A 20,198-nucleotide genomic window follows, 5' to 3' on the forward strand; every position below is an offset into this window, starting at 1 on the left:
TGATATTAATATAAGTGAAAAAACAGGATACAAAATTGTATATAGGTATGGTTTTAATATTATAAAATGTGTATGTGAATGTATATGTGTAAAAGACTAAAATAAAATATGTCATACTGGTAACAGTGATATATAAGGAGTGCAGTTTGGATTATGGATAATTTTAAAAATATATTTCTGCATTTTCCAAATTTTCTAAAATGCATATATATTACTTTAATAATAATTTTTAAAAATGCAACAATCTTTTCTGGTTAAATAAATAACAGAATAATGGCATTTAACATAGTAGCCCAATTCCTATAAGAGAATAGCCTTTTAAGTTACTCCTTGCTGTATATTATAGTTATTTTTGAACTAAGTCTGTATTGGAACAGACTATTTTCCTATATGTAGGGGGAGAGGAAGGTTGCCTGAGACCACAAAGAATCCTTAAGAGAAAGGAAGTCTATGAATATGAGGAAAATAGAAGTAGTGTTGTTTTATCTATTAGGCATCATATTCCCAATGCTTAGGGCTTATGACTTTTTCATTTTTTTTTTTAGAAAAACCTTGAGATCAGAGGAAAAAAACTGACTCCAAAAAAATGCTGCAAAATTAATATTAATAATAAACATTTTATTAACTATCTATAACACAATACTATCAAGTTTATTAAATTATCAAAAATGCATTATATTTACAAGCATTTTGTGAGTTAGCCTTTCTTATTTTACAAGTATACATAATGATTGATAAAAAAGATGATAAAGAGCCAATCCAAAATTAAATGTTAGTCATAGCCAAAAATTCCAAGAGTAAAATTATAAAAACCTTTTCTAATATATTTTACAGCAAGTGTATTGTAGTAAATGTGGGATATGAACTCATTTTACTATGTTTGATATGAGGGAGTGAAGCCTCCAAAAATAAAAATGCCCAGCACTTAAGGGACGAAGGGAGATTCTATTCTTTGTTGATCAACAATACCATACAAATTGGTGTGACCTTCAGAAGCCAACGCTGAATCAAAAGACCAGAGGAATCAGAAGATTTTAGCCTGAGCCTTTTGCTTCGGCTAAGGGAAAAGTCTGTGATATCCAGAAGCAGCAAGTAAAGGGACCCCAGCTGTGTGGAGGCTGGTGGGGACCCTGCTAGGGAGAGAGGAAGCCCTGTAAGGTGCCTGTGAATTTGCCCCAATCACTTACGGCTGTGGCACGAGTTAAGTCTGACTATCAAGGCAGTTGGTATTTCCCTCAGTTATTTATTTTTTCATTGGCACTTCAGAAAAATGCATTCATGCAACCAACATTTATTAATTGCACCTACTATGTGCCAGATAACATGCTAGGTACTGCATATGATTTCTTCCTTCATAGAGTACAGTCTGAGAGGATACAGAGCAAAAGCAAATAAACAGCTAATCCTATAATTACAGATTGTGGGTTCTGAAGGTAATACACCCAGTGCAGTAATAGAAAATAAGCAAACTGTCAGGGAAAATCTCTCCAAGGGAGATATATATAAGCCTGAAAGATGAGAGGCAGTCACCATCGAGAATGAGGTGAAGAGTGATGGGACAGAGGGGTCATTGGCGTGAGAACTGTTCTAGAACCCAAAGGAAGCCTGCCTTGGCAAGGCAGGCAGAAGTCAGGTCATTGAGACCCTGGCAAGGATTTGAATTTTATTCCAAGTGCAACAGGAGCACTTGGGAAGCTGAAGATTTGTTTATAAGAAGATAGTGGCTCCTGTGTGGAGAATAGATTGAAAGATTAAACGCCAAGATAGAAAGACGAGTGAACTATTACTGGAATCCACGTAACAGATGATAGTGGTTTGGACTAAAGTCTTGACAATAAAATTCATCTACAAAAGGCAGTCATGTTTTAATGTGGATGGGGGCAGAGAAAGTGCAAACTTGACCTCACTGCCAAAGGGGTGCACAGTGGACCATCTCAGTCGCTCCTTCATTTGTGCTTTTAACATTCCTTCAATTAAGGCTCACCTGGTTTAAGCACCTATTGCTCTTAATGAGAAAGCAGCTAAAGAGAAATCTCACCTAAAGTCCACTTTAATGGAGTTATTTTTAATTCTAAAATATAGTATAAGCTATACGGATGCTACACTAAAGAAAACCTAGAGAAATAGTTGATGTGTATGTTTGAAACACATCCAAAGAAAAGTAACTTAAGATCAGCATAAGGAAAATGCACACAGCAGTCTTCGTGCTGCTGTATCCAATAGTCAGAGATGGGATGGTTCCCACGGTCTTCGCCGCCCCGGAGAACCAAATGGAAGGTAGGAACCGTAGCCTTGAGCGTTGGCGAAAGACCGAGTGTCTGAGTTGGTGAACCCCGTGCAGGTCCAGTCCTTCAACCCAGGGGGAAGAATTGAAGTGGGAAAGAGGAACAAGGGGTCCTGGAGAGATTCCCATTCCTACTCTGGCTGTTCCCACTTCCCCCTCACTGCTCTCAGTTCCTGAAATCAGCTGTTTCGGCGTCCTGCGTAAGCAGAAGCAGCACCGCAGCAATCAGTCGGGAGGTGCGCCGTGAGACCTCCCTTAGACACATCTGTGTCCCACACACCCCTTCTCCCAAACCTGGGGAGCCTCCATTTTAGCACCCCGATTTTACCCCAGAGAGTTATATAGAAGTCTGCACATCCACTGAGTTTTCTCTGTCTTCTATTCAAAGACCTCAGCATTCTATGCCCGAGTGTTCCATAGTTTTGGGTTTGGGGACCTAGTGTGTAAAGTGCTGGTTACTTCCAGTCTTAATAATCTGATGTCCATCCTGGCCCCCCAGACATGCCTTGGTCACTTTAACAAGTCTCTCAAACTTGAAAGTGGTGGAGTGGGGCTTTGGCAGTTGCTTAGACCCAGAAGAGTACCTTTTAAATCCCTTATATATTTTTAGTACCAGCTAACATTCGAATGTTGCACTAAAAGGAAGGTATAGATGAAACAGTTGTTACATGAAATTCTAGGCCTGAATTTTAAAGATAGGAGACTGTTAATCACTCATAATATTCATGCCCTTTGTTTGTGCTTTCATCGTAAATAGACGTGGTTCTTCCCTAGAGAGTTGGCAGAAAACTTTCAATAAAGAATCTTGCTCTTTATTAATTTGGGCTTTTTCTGTTTTAGCTTTTATATTAGTAGGTCATAATAGTGGGGTTTTAAAATTTGATAAAATAGAACTCGGGGACTAATCCAAAGTCAGAGATAGATTTATTATCATTTTTTCCCTCATTCATTCATTACATACGTGTTGAGGTCCTAGAAGGTTCTAGGCACAAAGATGAATAATACACATTCCTTGCCCTTGTGGAACCATAGTTTAGTGGAGAAGATAAACCCAGGAGCCAAATATTTTCCATACTGTGTGGTATACAGGCTCTAGCAAGGCTATAGGGGTGCACGGAAAAAGACAACTCGATTAGCCTGTGGGAGTGGAGGAAAGAAGGAAAGGTGGGTGGTCAGACCCAGAGAAGGCGATCCTGAAATGATGCTGCTTGAGTTAAAAAAAGAAAGTTTAGGGGCCGGCCCCATGGCATAGCGGTTAAGTTCACGCATTTGGCTTCCGAGGCCCAGGGTTTGCCGCCAGTTGGGATCCTCGGCACTGATGTACTCACTGCTCATAATCAAGCCATGCTGAGGCAGTGTCCCACATAGAAGAGCTACAGCTCTACAACTATGATACACAACTATGTACTGGGACTTTGGGGAGGGAAAAAAAGAAAAAAGAGGAAGATTGGCCACAGATGTTAGCACAGGGCCAATCTTCCTCAAAAAGAAAAAAAATTTGTGCAGCATAATCACAGCATCTTTTCATTTCATTGTTGTAGTTATACAAAAAGTAGCTAAATGCATTCCTGTAAAAAGTTCACACAGTAAGAAGGGCAGGGACTAAAAAGGGAAAGTCCCCTCCCACTTCTCCTCTACACCCATTTGTATAAATGGGAAAATACTGTATACATATTGTTCTGTGAACTTGCTTCCTTTCTGCTTAACACTATGCATTGGAGATCTTTCCATACTGAAGTAAGAGGGATGGATCTCACTGTCACAAACCTCATATATACAAAATTGTCATTTTCTTAATCCATCCTGCACTTCATTTAGTTCTTAGCTGAATAGCAGAGAACTTGATCAAATCCCTTTGAGATAAAAGTGGTCAATTCTGAGTTTTTCTCAGTTTTTATTAGGTAAATGCTCAGTGAAAGTCAATTTCCCTTCTCCCTAGGAGTGACCCGGGATGGAGGCAGGAGGCTATGTGTCGTGGCTTGGGGATGGAGACCACTGATGGATTGTGGGCATCCTCACCTCCTGGCATCCACCGAGATGACCTCCATCACAGTATGATCTCTTCTACTCAGGCCCCCATGCTCTGGAAACTTCTCAGCTAGTCTCCAGTTCCCTTCAGGCCCCCCCTTCTCCTCTTAGCCACCTCTGCCTCTCTAAGAGGATCCCCGGGGCTTTGGGCTGCCCTCACCCTTCCACCTGGAACCTCAATCAGTCAGTGCTACTCTATGCCCTGTTTTTTCTCTGAGGCTTTCCACCTTCTGAGACATCCCTGATAATCAGGGCCTAGATCTTTCTGGTCTGGGATGCCTTCCAACCCACACCGGGGGCCCATTCTGTAGCTCTGCTACTCTAAGAAAACCTCCCAGCTACACCAAGAGTGTTTTTTTCCATCTCCTTCTAAAAAGCATGTGTTCATCCCAAACTATTATTTAAGGATGAACTTTATGCTCAAGTCCTTTGGATACTTGGCTTTTGGCTACACAAAAACCTTCTTACATTTTTTATTTTTAAAAGTTCAGCTCTTGCAAGCAAACACCTTGATTTTCAAGACTATTACTTTCACTGTGAGTTTCAAGTACCTATTTTGGAAGGGAAAGCCAAGGATTTCAGCTTTATATTTTCTGCTCTTTAGCCTTTCTCTGGGGCACTAAGCATCAGCTTTGTCACTGCCTGGATACATATCAAATAGAGATAATAGTGGTACCTACTGTAAATGGTTGTTGTGAGGATCAATATAAATTAAACAATATATTAAAATATTATATAATATTAATATATAATTAACATAAATTAAAGAAATAATTATTAAATAAATAATTTAAATATAAATTAAATAATTAAATATATTAATTATCTAATATTATATTAATATTTAATATATTACATAATTTAAAAATAAATTAACATAATAATTAAATAAATTAACAGAAAGCACTTTTTACAGTACCTGGCAAATGGTAAGTGCTCAACAGTTGTTTCCGTTATTATTCATTCATGCAACAAATATTTGTTGAGCATCTACTGTGTGCTGGACCATGTTTTAAGCCCTGGGATAGTGAATAAAACAGATTAAGACACCTGTTCTCAGGGAGCTTTCAGAGTAGAAAAATATCGAGGACGTTAGTTGGGAAAATAACTAAGGAGTAACACAAAGAAGAGGAGGAAGAAAGTTAGTGTTGGAGAGGGCTTGCAGTTTTAGACAGCACGGCCAGGGATGTTTGAGTAACGATCTGAAGGAGAAGGGAGCAGGCCAGGCAGGTACCTGCAGAGTGTTTCTGGCAGAATGCCAGCAGTGCAAAGGCTCTAGTGCAGAAAGGGTAAAAGGAAAAACTAGAATGGAAAGCCATGAGTTTATGTCGCAAAATATTATCCCACCACATTAGTGTCTATAGAAGGACATCACTGTTTTTTTTTTTTTTTTTTTGATGAGGAAGATTGGCCTTGAGCTAACATCTGTTGCCTACCTTCCCCTTTTTGCTTGGGAAAGATTGGTCCTGAGCTAACATCTGTGCCAGTCCTCCTCTAGTTTGTACATGGGTTGCCACCACAGCATGGTTTGATGAGTGGTGTAGGTTCATGACCGGGATCTGAACCTGCGAACCCTGGGCGGCCCAAGTGGAGAGTGCTAAACCTAACCACTATGCCGCCAGGCCTGAACATCACTTTTTAACTACTTCATGGTTTCGTGTTATAGCGGGGATTGGCAAACTGTTTCCTGAAGGCCAAATCTGTCTGCCACCTGTTTTTGTACATAAAGTTTTATGGAAACACAACCTTGCTCATCATTTACATGTTGTCTACGGCTGCTCCGTGCCACAACAGCAGAGGTGGATAGCTAGACCATGTGACCTGCTAAAATAATTACTATCTGGCTCTTTACTGAAGAAAGTTTGCCAACTCCTCCTATGCAGGTGTTGGCACTTATTTAACTAATCCCCTATGCTCAACAAATTATGTTAATATTCTTTTGGTTGTAAGATTTGCAAATTTGTTTTAAACTAGTTTTAGCAAAATTAGGGAAATTACTGGCTTATTGAAGTGAAAGATTCAGGCATAGCCAGATCTGGAGACTGAATGATTGCTTCAAAGATTAATGTTTCCATATCTTGATCATCCTCTGCGTGTGTGTATTGGTTTCATTCTGGAGCCGGCTCTCTTCATGTGCCACAGAGGATGACCCCTGACAGCCCCTAGCCCAACAACAGCTCTGCAAAGTGAGCTTCTTTGTACCAGTGTCCATCTATTGCTTCTGCGGCAGGTCTCAGATTGGCCCTGTTGGAATCAGTGCACACCTCTGGATCTAGCCCTGGGTCCAGGGAAATGAGACGCTGGGGTTGGCCAAGACTCAGTCCTGTTCTCATCATTGTGCCCGGAGAGAGGAAGGCGCTTGTATTAATCGGGATTCTCCAGAGAAACAAAACCAATATATATAGACATAGGGAAAGAGATTTCCTATGAGGGTTGACTTATCAAACTGTGGAGGCTGAGAAGTCCCATGGCCAGCCCAGGAAAGTTGGTGGTGTAGTTCCAGTCTAAACCGGAAGGCCTGAGAACAGAGGGCCAATGGTGTAACTCCAAGTTCAAAGGTCCAAGAACCAGCAGCACTGATGTCCAAAGTCAGAAGAAGAAGGCTGTCCTGGCCCAAGCAGAGAGCAAATTCGCCCTTCCTCTGCCTTATGTTCTATTCACGCCCTTCACGGATTGGGTGATGCCCACCCATGTTGGTGAGGGCGATCTTCATTGTTCAGTCTACTGATTCAAATGCTAATCTCTTCCAGAAACACCCCCACAGACACTCCCAGAAATAATGTTTTACTAGCTACCTGGGCATCCCTTAGCGCAGTCAAGTTGACACATTAAATTAACTGTCATAGGGTTGTTGTGATTGACAACCCCACCTGCACTAAGTGAAATGGAAAGAGGTGCTTCCCCCAAGAAAGGAATGCTGAGCAGATCACAAACCGGCACACATACTGTTGTTGGCAGGTTTTCACTACTGTATGAAAATCATTTCAATGAACTGCTTTATATATCTTTTTATACAAATGTACTAGTACTTCTCTAAGATAGGTACCTAGAGGTATAATTAATAGGTTATGGCAAATTGCTTTCCAAAAGTGATTTGCCAATTTACTTCCTGACAGTGTATGAAATGCTTTTCTTCCCATACCCTCACCAATCTTGGATACTCTCAGTCTTTGAAAATGTTGCCAATCTAATGAGCAAAATAAGACCCTTGATTTTTTTTTTTAAATTTGCATTTCCCTAATTAGAACTGGGTCAAGTCGTCTTTTCATCTTCGCTGACTGTTGCAAGTCAGGTTCTGGGAAGCAGATGCTGAGACGGAGATTAGGGTGCAGGAAATTATTAGGGAGTGCTCTTTTGATTAACGCCTGTGGGGGCAGGGAAGGAAGCAGGATTCCCCGTGGGGAAAGTTGGGCTGCACAACAGAGAGCTCAGCTGACCTCTTGGTGATCTCCAGAGCTAGGATGGCCCTTTGGAGTTGTCCTGCCTTAGAGGATAGTGGCCAAGCCCTCATACCCCTGCATTCCGCAGTCCTTGGAGGAGGGCTGCCCTGGGAAAGTGCGTGCCTTTGGGTGAGGTGACTCTTTTCCACTGAGAGTCATTCCCAGAGAGGGCTGACAGCTGAGGACAGTCAGCCAGCAACCGTCTCAGCAGCTGGGGGAATAAATCCTTCAGGACTGGAGCACAGCACAGCGAACATTATACTAACTATATTTATTAATTTGTGAACTGGCTGTTCATAGTTTTTCTGTTTCTTTATTGATTTGTAGTAGTGCTTTATTCTGGATATTAATGCTTTGTATTTAATATGTGTTGCAAATATTTTATCTTAGTCTATCGCTGGTCTTCAACGTTAAGAGGTCATTTATTTTAAAGACCTGTTACATTTTTAGATAGTCAAATTTGTCCCCATTTCCCTTCTCCAAGATTATAAAAGTAGTTTATATTTTCTTTGAATACTTCTGTGCTTCTTTTTAAATGTCTAGCTGTTTAATTCCTCTGGAGTTTATTTTTCATTCATGGTAAGTGTTAATGCCCCAGCACCATGTAGTTAAATGGACTGTTGTCTACAGACTGATATAAAAGGGAATATATACTATTAAATTTTCATTTAGATGGGAATATTTTTTGGCCCTCCAATTCCAGTGATCTGTTATCTATTCTTTTCTGAATACCTCATTTTTAAATCACTGTATTTTTATATTTTGGTATCTGGTTAGTCAAATCCTCCAACATGACTTAATTTTTTTCAAAAATTTGTGGCTATACTTAAGCATTTTCTCTGTTATGAACTTGAGAATGAACTTGTTTTATTGAGATTGTATTAACTTTATAGATTAAACTGAAACATTACAACTTATAACATTGAGACTTCTCATCTAAGAACATCTGTATCTATTTTTTAAAAGTTTTTTTAATTACCTTCAGTAAAACTGTATCATTTCCTTCACATAGGCTTGATATAATTCTTGTTAGGTTTACTTCTAAGTATTTTTCTCTTCTCTCCCCTTTTGTCAACGCAATCTTTTGTTTTCTTCCAATGATGTAATATGTTATGCATGTGACGATATGCTGGTTTGATTATTAGCATTTTATTGTATCTCTGTTTATAAGTAAAATTGGTTTATAATGACATTCTTTTTTTTTTTTTTTTTTTTGCTGAGAAAGATTCCCCCTGAGCTAACATCTATTGCCAATCTTCTCTATTTTGTATGTGGGTTGCCGCCACAACATGGCTGCCAACAAGTGGTGTAGGTCCATGCCTGGGAACTGAACCCAGACCACCAAAGTGGAGTGTGCCAAACGTAACCACTAGGCCACAGGGGCGGGCCCTATAATGATATTCTTATTAATAAATCTTACGTGGTTTTGGTAACAGATAAGTTAGGAAGTTTTATGTGTTTTTTTCTATCATATTTAAGTAAAATATGATTCATCTGTTCTTTAGAAGTATAGCAGAACCCACTCATAAAACCCTCTTGGGGGGCTGGCCTGGTGGTGTAGTGGTTAAGTTTGCCCGTTCCGCTTTGGCGGCCTGGGATTTGCCAATTTGAATCCTGGGCGCAGACCTACTCACTGCTCATTAAGCCATGCTGAGGCGGCGTCCCACATAAAAGAGCTACAACTCTACAACTATGATACACAGCTATGTACTGGGGCTTTGGGGAGAAGAAAGAAAAAGAGGAAGATTGTCAACAGATGTTCGTGCAGGGCCAATCTTCCTCAAAAAAAAAAACCCTCTTGGCATAGTGTCTATTTCAGGGTTTTTTGTAGTTATTTATCTGTTCAATTTTTTATTTTCTTGACAATTTTGATAATATACATGTTTCTAGAGAATTAACCACTTAGGCTTTATATTTCATTGATATAAATTTCTACATAGTATTCTATCAATTAATATCTTTTATACGGATAGTTATGTAAAATTTCAGGTTGTATTCTCTTTGTTTTTTTCTTGATCCTATTTGACAAAATTCCAGCTATTTTTATTTTGAGGAAGATTTGTCCTGAGCTAACATCTGTTGCCAGCCTTCCTCCTTTTTTCCTTTTTTTTTTTTTCCTCCCTAAAGCCCCAGTAGATAGCTGTATGTCGTGGTTGTACATCCTTCTAGTTCTTCTATGTGGGATGCTGCCTCAGCATGGCTTGATGAGCAGTGGGTACGTCTGTGCCCAGGATCTGAATTGGCAAACCCCAGGCCACTGAAGCGGAGTGCACAAACTTAACCGCTACGCCACGGGGCTGGCCCCCTAATTCCAGCTATTTTATTCTTCCTTTCAGAAAAAGTTTTATTGATTAAAGTAGTTCTTCTGGTTTTTTTTTTTTTATAGCTTTAATTTCAGCTTTTAAATTTCTTAATTCCTTTCCTTGGATTATTTTGTTCTTTTTCTAGATTCTTGAGTTGAATGATTAGATGTTTTGTTTATTTATTTTTAATCTTTCTTCTTTTCTAATATATGCCTTTAGGTCTATAAATTTTTCTCTGATTACCAGTCTGCCTGCATCTCACAGCTGTAAAGTTTTCTCATGTTTGCTCTTTTCTAAAGAGTTTGTAATTTTATTTTGAATGTCCTTTTGAACCTAATAGTTATTTGGAAATGAGGGACAAAATATAACAAAAAATATTTTTACTAAGTAGCTCAGCTGAAATGAAAAAGAAATCTCTAGGAGCCGGAAATAAAGAATGAAATGATTTAAGTGAGTGAGAATGATGTCATCTTTGCCATCTTTCAAGGCCGGAGGGGCAGTCTGCTAAGGTTGTAAAGCCTGGGAGTCATGACCTTGGGTCTGCACAGGTTTTCAAGCTGGAACTGAGCTCTGTATGTGAAGCCTGACCTCAAGAGCCTGCCCCACGCGTGAAAATGGTAGCAGAAAGAACTCTACCCACTGGCCTGGTGAAAGGGCAAAGAAGTTTGCTGTTCACCTAGGTGAGTGGTTGGGCAGGCTACTTCCTGCAACTCTGCTAAGTTCATAGGAAAACATAAGCATTTTTGGCAGACTTTTAGTTTCCTATTGGTGCTGTAACAAATTATAGTAAATTTGACAGAACACTGTGGCATGTCAGAGGGCAGCTTCTCCCTCATATTAGATCAAGTGAGGGGTACATCCAAGAGAGCTTAGCATGGGAATATGGAGGACGTGACAAATTAGTGGCTTAAAACAACAAAGTTTAGAGCCAGCCTTGATGGCCTAGTGGTTCAAGTTTGGCGTGCTCCACTCTGGCGGCCTGGGATTTGGTTCCCTGGCATGGAACCACAGAACCACTCGTCTGTCAGTAGGCGTGCTATGGTGGCAGCTCACATAGAAGAACCAGAAGGACTTACAACTGGAATATATAACTATGTACTGGGGCTTTGGGGAGGGAAAAAAAAAAAAAGAGGAAGATTGACAACAGATGTTAGCTCAGGGCAAATTTTTCCCAGCAAAAAAAAAAATATTATCTTACAGTTCTAGAGATCAGAAGTTTGAAATGGATTTCACTGGCTAAACTCAAGGTGTTAACAGAGCTGCATGCTTGGAACTTTCTATTCTGGCCTTCTTTGAGGCCTGTGCTTAAGGTATGTTCCTCTAGAGAGGATTCTAGCGTGGGCCTTTTTTTGCCATAGAAACAGTGGGAATCCGGCTCCCCTAGCTGGGTGAGTGCCGGGGGTACAGTGAGGGACTTTTCAACCCTCTGTTGTTACTCTACCCAGAGCCAAGGCCAAAACAGGCAAATATTCTTTTTCGAGGCATATCTTTTCTGGTTCACCCACTTATGATGTCATCTTTAGGGGAAAGTCCTGGCTTTTGCGGGTATCCTCTAGTCTGACCTGTTACTCTGCTTAGTTTTCAGTTTCTGGGCCATCAGGGAGCTGCAGATGCCCTCAGGTTAAATGCTGGCTTGAATGATTGTGAAATCATGCTTTCTGGTGCTTTATGACCTCTGATGGTTTTCTCTTCCTTTCTTGACAGCAGAGAAACATTCTTTTGAAATTTTTTTCCCTATTTTTATCCATCATTTAAAAATGATTCTGTACGTGGATCGTTACACCAAATTTACCAAATTGCTGGAAACTGAGGTTATAAGACCATGTTTTAGAAGATAATTACTGAGAATTTTTCAGAAAGTCATAAAGGCTCTAATTTAAGAAGATACCTAGTCTAGAGCAGAGATGAATTAAAATATTAACAACTAAACACGTATTAGTAAACTGCAAAATATCAAAGACAATGAAAAAATATTATGGATAGAGAAATGTCACCTAAAAAGAATGACAAACTGATAGTATGTCTCTCGTTTGCAACATTAGCTGCCATATGACAATGGATTACTAAGGGAAAGTAGCCATCAACTTAAGAATCTATACTGAACTAAACTATACAGTATCTCTTCCATCAGATTGGCACAGATTTGAAAAAATTTAACTATACGAAGTATTTACACTGGTCAAGATGTGGGGAAATCAGAAATCTCAGCCATGGCTGGTGGAGTGTAAATTGGTGCAACTTCTTTGCACAAGCTGGAAATATCTAGTGAAGCGCAAGATGTATGTTTCCTATGACTCAGCGATCCCACATCTCTGGGAAATGCTTTTACATATACGTACAAAACCGTATACAGGGGCCAGCCCCATGGCATAGTGGTTAAGTCTGGTGTTCTCCACTTCGGTGGCCTGGGTTTGCCGGTTCAGATCCCAGGTGCAGACCTACACCACTTGTCAAGCCATGCGGTGGCAGCAAGCCACATACAAAATAGAGAAAGATTGGCACAGATGTTAGCTCAGGGCTAATCTTCCTCATCAAAAAAAAAAAAAAAGGGTATACAAAAGTATCCACTGCAGAATTATTGTAATGGGAAAAAATTAGAAGCAACCTAAATATTTATCAGTAGAATGGATCGCTGAATTGAAGATGTCACAGCAGCTAAAGTGAATGAACTTGATCTTATTTATTAAATGGATACATTATATGTCGAATAAATCTCAATAAAACTGGAAAAAATAAATGGATAGATACTTTATTTTGAATTAAAAAAATATCACAGAAAGATATACATTTATATAAATTAAGAAACAGCAGACATAGAAAAAAAGCTTTCTGCCCTCCCCCATCTGGCTAAAAGCAGAACAAACACTTCTGTTTGTAAAGGTCTCTCTCTCCTGTACCAGGCAGGGAAGAATAATTCTTTTTTGTTGATGTTGGTTCATTTTTAAAAATTTTTTCCAGTTTTATTGAGATATAACTAAAATATAACATTGTTTTAGTTTAAAGTGTATAACATGAGGATTTGATATAAGTAGATATTGCAAAGTGATTACCACCATAAGTTTAGTTAATACCCATCCCCTCACATAGTTACAAAATTTTTTTTCTTATGATGATAACTTTTAAGGTCTACTCTCTTGGCAACTTTCAAATATAGAATACAATATTGTTAACTGTAGTCACCGTGCTGTACACTAGAGAACAACTCTTAATCACCTGATCACCAGAGATGGCTCTAGACTCTTATCAGCCCAGAGAGGATTCCGCATGACAGATCTTACTAAACAGCCCTATCGTCCATTAGCTTCCACATATATTTACCTTCCCACAGTTTGCAACCCCTAAAAGCCTAAACTCCTTTCCTTTGTCTTGTCACTTCTCTACAAATTTATTGTTCTCTGTTAAGATGCTATATAAGCCCCAAGTTCTAACCCACCTTCGAGTTACTCATCACTAAGTTTTCACCATGTGTATTAATAAACTCTGTTTTTCTTTTATTAATCTGTCCTTTGTCAGTTAAATTTCTAGGGCCCCAGCAGTAGAACCTAGGAGGACAGAGGAAAAGTTTTCTTCCTCCTGCTCTACAGTGTATATAGCCAGCCCCGGTGGTCTAGTGGTTAAGATTCAGCACTTTCACTATACCGCCCTGGGTTCGTTTCCCGGGCAGGGAACCACATCATCTGTCGGTTGTCATACTATGGTGGCTGTGTGTTGCTGTGATGCTGAAAGCTTTGTCACCAGCGTTTCAAATACTGGACAGGTCTCAAATACTGGACAGGTTTCAGCAGAGCTTCCAAACTAACACTGACTATGAAGAAGGACCTGGCAACCCACTTCTAAAAAACTGGCCATGGCCGTGACAAGCCTGTGACTAGCAGTAGAGTATCTGTCTGATATAGTGCTGACAGGTGAGAGGATGGTGCAGAAAGACCAGGCAGGGCTCCGCTCTGCTGCACACAGGGTCGCTAGGAATCAGAACAGTCACGGCACTAACAATATCAAATGGTGTATATATTAAAAATACATCAAGTAATCCCATATATTATTTATGGAGACATACATATGTAATAAAAGTATAAAAACAGGGCAGAAAATTGACCATTTTAGTAAGGGAGGGCAGAGGTAAATGGGATAAGAACGGACTGCGGTACCTGTAATATTTTATTTCTTAAAAACAAAAAGAGGGCTGGCCCTGTGGCGTAGTGGTTAAGTGCATGCGCTCCACTGCTGGCGGCCTGGGTTCAGATCCCAGGCACCCACCACTTGTCAGACCATGCTGTGGTGGTGTCCCATATAAAGTGGAGGAAGATTGGCACGGATGTTAGCTCAGGGCCAGTCTTCCTCAGCAAAAAGGGGAGGATTGGCATGGATGTTAGCTCAGGGCTGGTCTTCCTCACTACAAAAAAAAAAAAAGATCTAAACAAATATAAAAAAAGTTAACCTTTAAAAAATTTCGTTGGCAGGTATGTGCTGTTATATTATTCTCTGTACTTTTCAAGTTTATGTATAATACATAAAAATGAGGATACGTAAGACTGTCTAATGTATCTTTCCATATGTTTGGTACAGGTTTTCTTAAAATATAACTCTTCAATTAAGTTTATTAATTATGGAAGATTAATCCTCTATATTTTTACTAATTTTTTAATCTTTTTTACTTCTAAGGTGTTTTGTCAAATTCTCTTTTATATTAAAACCATTTTTGAGCTGGCCCTGTGGCTTAGTGGTTAATTGTGTGCGCTCCACTGCTGGCGGCCCGGGTTCGGATCCCGGGTGTGCACTGATGCACCGCTTCTCCGGCCATGCTGAGGCCGTGTCCCACATACAGCAACTAGAAGGCTGTGCAACTATGACATACAACTATCTACTGGGGCTTTGGGGGGAAAAATAAATAAATAAAAATTAAAACCATTTTTACTTTATATGTTTTGAAGTTACATCATTAGGTGTATAAAGATTCATGACTTTTGCATATTTCTGGTAAAATTACGTTTATCAATATGAAAAGTCTTTATTTTTAAAATAGTTTTTACGTTTTCTGTTTTCTCTGATCTTATTATTACTTTTTGGTTAGCAGGTTGTTTCTTGTCCCTTTATTTTCAAACTGTGTCATTCTGTTTTTTATAGCTCTTGCAAACAGCAATACTGGATCTGTTTTCTGCTTGCCAGTCAAATGTACTTTCATTTCACTCTTTAGTTATGTGTTGCTACATAAGAAACCACTCCAAAACTCAAAACAACTACCATTTTATTTGCTTAATATTTCAATGAGTCAACTGGGGGTTTCTTCTGCTGGTCCTGTTTGGGACCGCTCATGCAGATGCAGTCATCTCGTGGTTCCACTGGGACCTCTCTCCTACGTCTGGCTGTTGGTGCTGACACTCAGCTGGACCTCTCTCTCTACACGGTCTCTCACCCTAAAGGAGGCTACTCTGGGCCTCTTCACCTACAGCAGCAGTTCAAGAGGGCGATAGCAGAAGCTACAAAACGTCTTGAGGCCTAAGCTCAGAAGACCCGTAACATCACTTCATCATTCTACTGGTCAAAGCAAATCACAAGCCAGCCTGGATTTCGGGGGCAGAGAAGGATACTCCATCACTAGATGGGAGGAATGGCAAAGTATCATCATAAAGGGTCACGTGTTTACAATGTGAGGAACTATTTCACCATCACTGCAGGCAATCTACCATAATGTTGGATTGATCAAATGTGTGCTTTGTTTTATTTTTTGCTTCTAGTGGCTTGGAAATTATTTCTATTCTTATAATGACATAATTAAAATTATAACCTATACATTTGATCCATTTACTCTATCCACCCGCATCCTCCCTTCACCCTGTCTGCTCAACCCTTCCCTGCGAGGTTGATGTGTATGGACCCCAGCAGTGGTCTCCCTTGCCCTCTGACTTATGATTGGGTTTGGCAAGTAGGAAGCCTTAGGTGGAGATCAGAGAAAGGGAAGACAGGAGATTGGAGTACTGATTCCCTCAGTTCCCTCTCTTTGTAACTGATCATTCCTGTTCACCTTTAGATGCCAGTGCTACTCGTTGGAGCTTATCTCGGGTGATTGTGGAAAGGGACAACATGATGCTGTGTGAAGCACGCTAGCAGCTTGCTGTACGGGTGTGGGGTTTCCCTGTTCCTTGTGAGTGTTACCATTTATCTTGGGGTGCTACTTTTCTCTCAGGCCCAACACACGCATTCTCTGCGCTAACCTGAAGTTAAGACAATGTTGCCCATTGCTAAGGAAAACAAGAAGACGACGAGGAGGAGCGTAATTGTGAGGACTGTTCAGAATGCGTTCCCCAAGTGATCACCCGCATAGTCAACTCGGGACTCCCATTCGTTTGCTCCTTGTGCTCTTTCCTCTGAGCTTGGTGCACCTCTGGAACCTCTCCCATCTATGACAATGTGACCTCCCACCTTGAAGGGTCTGACTTCTCATCCAGGGACCACTGTAGTGCACCTTGTTTGTTAACATAGGACACTTCGAAAAAAAATTAATTCAGTCTCAAAGCTTATATTTACCCACTGCTGTTTGTGTATACCCCCAAATTTTATTGCTTTGTTGAGTATTTTAGGAAATTGTGCAAGAGTGCCACATCTTAAACATTTTATTACAAATGCGGTATTTTCCTCAACTGAGAGGGTGCAGTGCCATGAAATCTGCTTGTCTAGTTAAGTGACGATTCTGGATGAAAATTAGACAATTGCTCAACTACATTGCAGAGATAGCCAAGAATCTTGTGTTGTTTCTTTTGTGACATAAACAGATGTATGGCCCTCATGGTAAATAGGGAATGAGAGTTCGATATGCAAAATCATTCCAAAGAATAGGTATGATTGCTACAGAGAGATATCCTACAGTTAAATTCTTGTTAATTTACATTTTCCACTACCTTGATAATGTTTACTCTGTTTAAAAGAGCTGAAAACCAGCGACATTTAGACTGTCATGGATTCCTCAAAAGTAAGCCTGTAAAATAATAAAAAAATATATATTGGTTACTGCCCCCGTTCCCGACACAGAGCTCCTGAAACTGAAACCCTTGTAAATAGAGGTGCTAGGAGAATCTTTTGTTGTGATATTTAGTCTTTGACCCCAGTTCCCAGCACAGAGTTCCTAAAACCCTTGTAATTTCCTAAGTGATAAAAACACTGGGAGCATGTTTTGTTCTAATATTTGGTCCTTGACCCCGGTTCCTGACACAGGGCTCCTATATCCCTTGGAATTTCCTAGGTGATAGGAGTGTCTAATGAGGTAACTCTGGGTGGGCTTCTGGGTAGGGGCTGGTCACCAGAAAGACCAAGCCATGATTAAAAGCTTGGAATTTTCAGCCCCACCCTTCATTCTCTAGAGAGGGGAAAGAGCTGGAAATGGAGTTAACAACTGATCATGCCTATGTGAGAAAACCTCCATAAAATCTCAATAGTATGGGATTCGGAGAGCTTCTAGCTTCCTATACCAGGAGGGTGACACATCCCAACTCCACGGGGACAGAAGCTCTTATGCTTGGGACCCTCCCAGACCTCACCCTATCTATCTCTTCATCTGGCTGTTCACTGTATCCTTTATCATATCCTTTAATAAACTGGTAAATGTAAGTAAGTGTTCCCTTGAGTTATGTGAGCTATTCTAGCAAATAATTGAACCCAAGGGGCAATTGGTCATGGGAACCTCTGATTTGTAGCTGTGTTGGACAGAAGTTGTGGGTAACCTGGGGACCTATTGCCTGCAACTGGCATCTGAAATGAGGGGCAGTGCCATGGGACTGGGCCCTTAACTCCAGGTAGATAGTGTCAGAATTGAGTTAAATTGTAGGACACCCAGCTGGTGTCACAGAATTGCTTGTACGAGGAAACCCCCCCCCCACATCTGGTGTCAGAAGTGTTGTGAGTGTGGTTGTAGTGTGAGGGCAAAGGGAAAACACAGGAGGAATACTCATTTTTCCCTTAACAAAGCTCTGTAAAAAGATAAATGGAATATATATAGATTCTAGAAAACTCAAAGCGTCAGTAAGGAAAAACCTCCATACTCCGATTCTAATTTTAGAACAATGAAAACTATAGTCACTCTAAATGTGGTAACATATCCTCCTACAACTTAGGAAACATTTCCTTTGACTACTTCACAACCCAACTGTAGATCGAGAATTTTTAGTTACAACAGTCATCAGCATACCAAAATCCAAATCAGCTTTTACTATTCTGATAGAACTGCAGTATTTTGGGTCATCTGGAACAGGTACAGGGTAGGAATAGAACATAGCTGGTACATAAACCATTTAAATTTTTTTGTCCAAAATCTTTATTATATTAAAAATGTGACCTTTGAGAAAGTTGTGGGACTTCACTGTGCTTCAGTTTCTTGTCTTAGATAAGAAAGATAATATTCTTTTCTTTCCAATTTAGCCTTGCTTACCAAACATTAATTTACCTTTGATGGTCTTTTGTTCTCTATCCCTGTCTCAGTTAGCTTTTGCTGGGTAACAAACCACCCCACAACTTAGTGGCTTCAAAGCAATCATTTCTTTTGCTTGTGAGTCTGCAGATCAGCCATTTGGACTGAGCTCAGCTGGGCAGTTCTACTGGTCTTGGCTGGGTTCACTCATGGATCTGTGGGCAGCTTCCAGGTACACTTGGAGCTAGTTGGTCTTGGAGGCTCAGCTGGGATGGCTCATCTCTTAGCTGGGACCACATCACCTAGTTTCTTATTATTCAATAGAATATTCCAGGCTTTTCCAGGAGCTGCAAGAGAGCAGACCCAAACTTACAAGTGCTTTTCAAGTCTCCACTTGTGTCACATTTGCTGATGTTACATTGGCCAAAGCAAGTCACATGACCAAGTCCAGATTCAAAGAGTGAAGAAATAGACACCACCCCTCAATGGGAGAATCTGCAAAATCACTTCACAAGGGCATGGATGCAGGGAGGGGAAGAATTTATGGCTATTTTCACAATCTATCCATTCTCTTCAAGACTAACGTTACATTGATATGAAGTATTATTTACCACAATGTAACGCCAAGTTCTCATGAATGTTTTCATTGTTAAATTATGTTATCAGAATCTCTGGTTGAGTGTAAATATTGAAATGTTTTCTAATGAACCTTTCTGAAATACAAGCACTATGTAATCTTTTACTGATATGCCTTGTTAAAACAAATGAACAACACACAACAACCTCAAAATGACTTACAAATGTTAACATTGTAAAAGATTTCTGTGTTTAAAAAGTTATTCTTCTTAGATAATGTTACCCTTTTAGATTAAAATAACATTCAATTTATTAAATTTATTTATATATTCCTGTAAATACTTATGTGGTATGGTGGGGAAAGCAGGAGGTAGAAGACTTGGGGGCTAGTCTTAGTTTTGCCTCTAATTTTTTGCAATATTAGGCAAATCACTTAATCTCTTGAAGGGTCAGTTTCTTCATTTATATAATAGATGGTCTGGAGAACAAAATCTATGTTTCATTTCAGCAGTAAAACTATGCATTTTCTTTTCAGGAACACATCTATGGCAAAAACAAAACAAAACGAAACCCAGGTATGTATAAGAATAGAAACATCAGTCTTTAGCCAGAGTCTCGATTATTGGAAATTATTAGAAAAATTACCTATGTAGCTTCCTGGTTGTAGGTAGAAGTCAGACTATTTCTCTTTCACTACATATCCCATTTTGTTATAGTTCAATTCTACTTAAAAATATAATAAAATGAAATAATGGAACTGAAATTCTTTTAATAAAACAATTTTTTAAAAGCCTTTTTAAAAAAATTGCTGAACAATTGTGCTTAGACTTAGCTCAAGATTAGAAAACTATCTCTAAAGGAAGACATGGGCATCATTAACATTGGCATATTTAGTATTTCTTGCTTAAGATTTCCTCTTTTTTCATTGTTTTTATAATTTGATTGTACTATAATTCTCTGAAAAGAGAGAACCCAGAGAATATTCTATACATTTTCCCATTGATACCAAAATAACTAATTTCACATCTGCACATAAATGAGAGGCCAAATAGCACGGGGGAGGAGGACAGCAATTTGAACAGGGATTATCTAATCATTCAAAGTAGAAATTCATCCTCAAGATGGACAATATGTGGATTGCAGTGCTTGTAAGCTGCCTTCTTGTAACT

This window comes from Diceros bicornis, chromosome 36 (assembly GCF_020826845.1).
Source record: "Diceros bicornis minor isolate mBicDic1 chromosome 36, mDicBic1.mat.cur, whole genome shotgun sequence".
Lineage (NCBI taxonomy): Eukaryota > Metazoa > Chordata > Mammalia > Perissodactyla > Rhinocerotidae > Diceros > Diceros bicornis.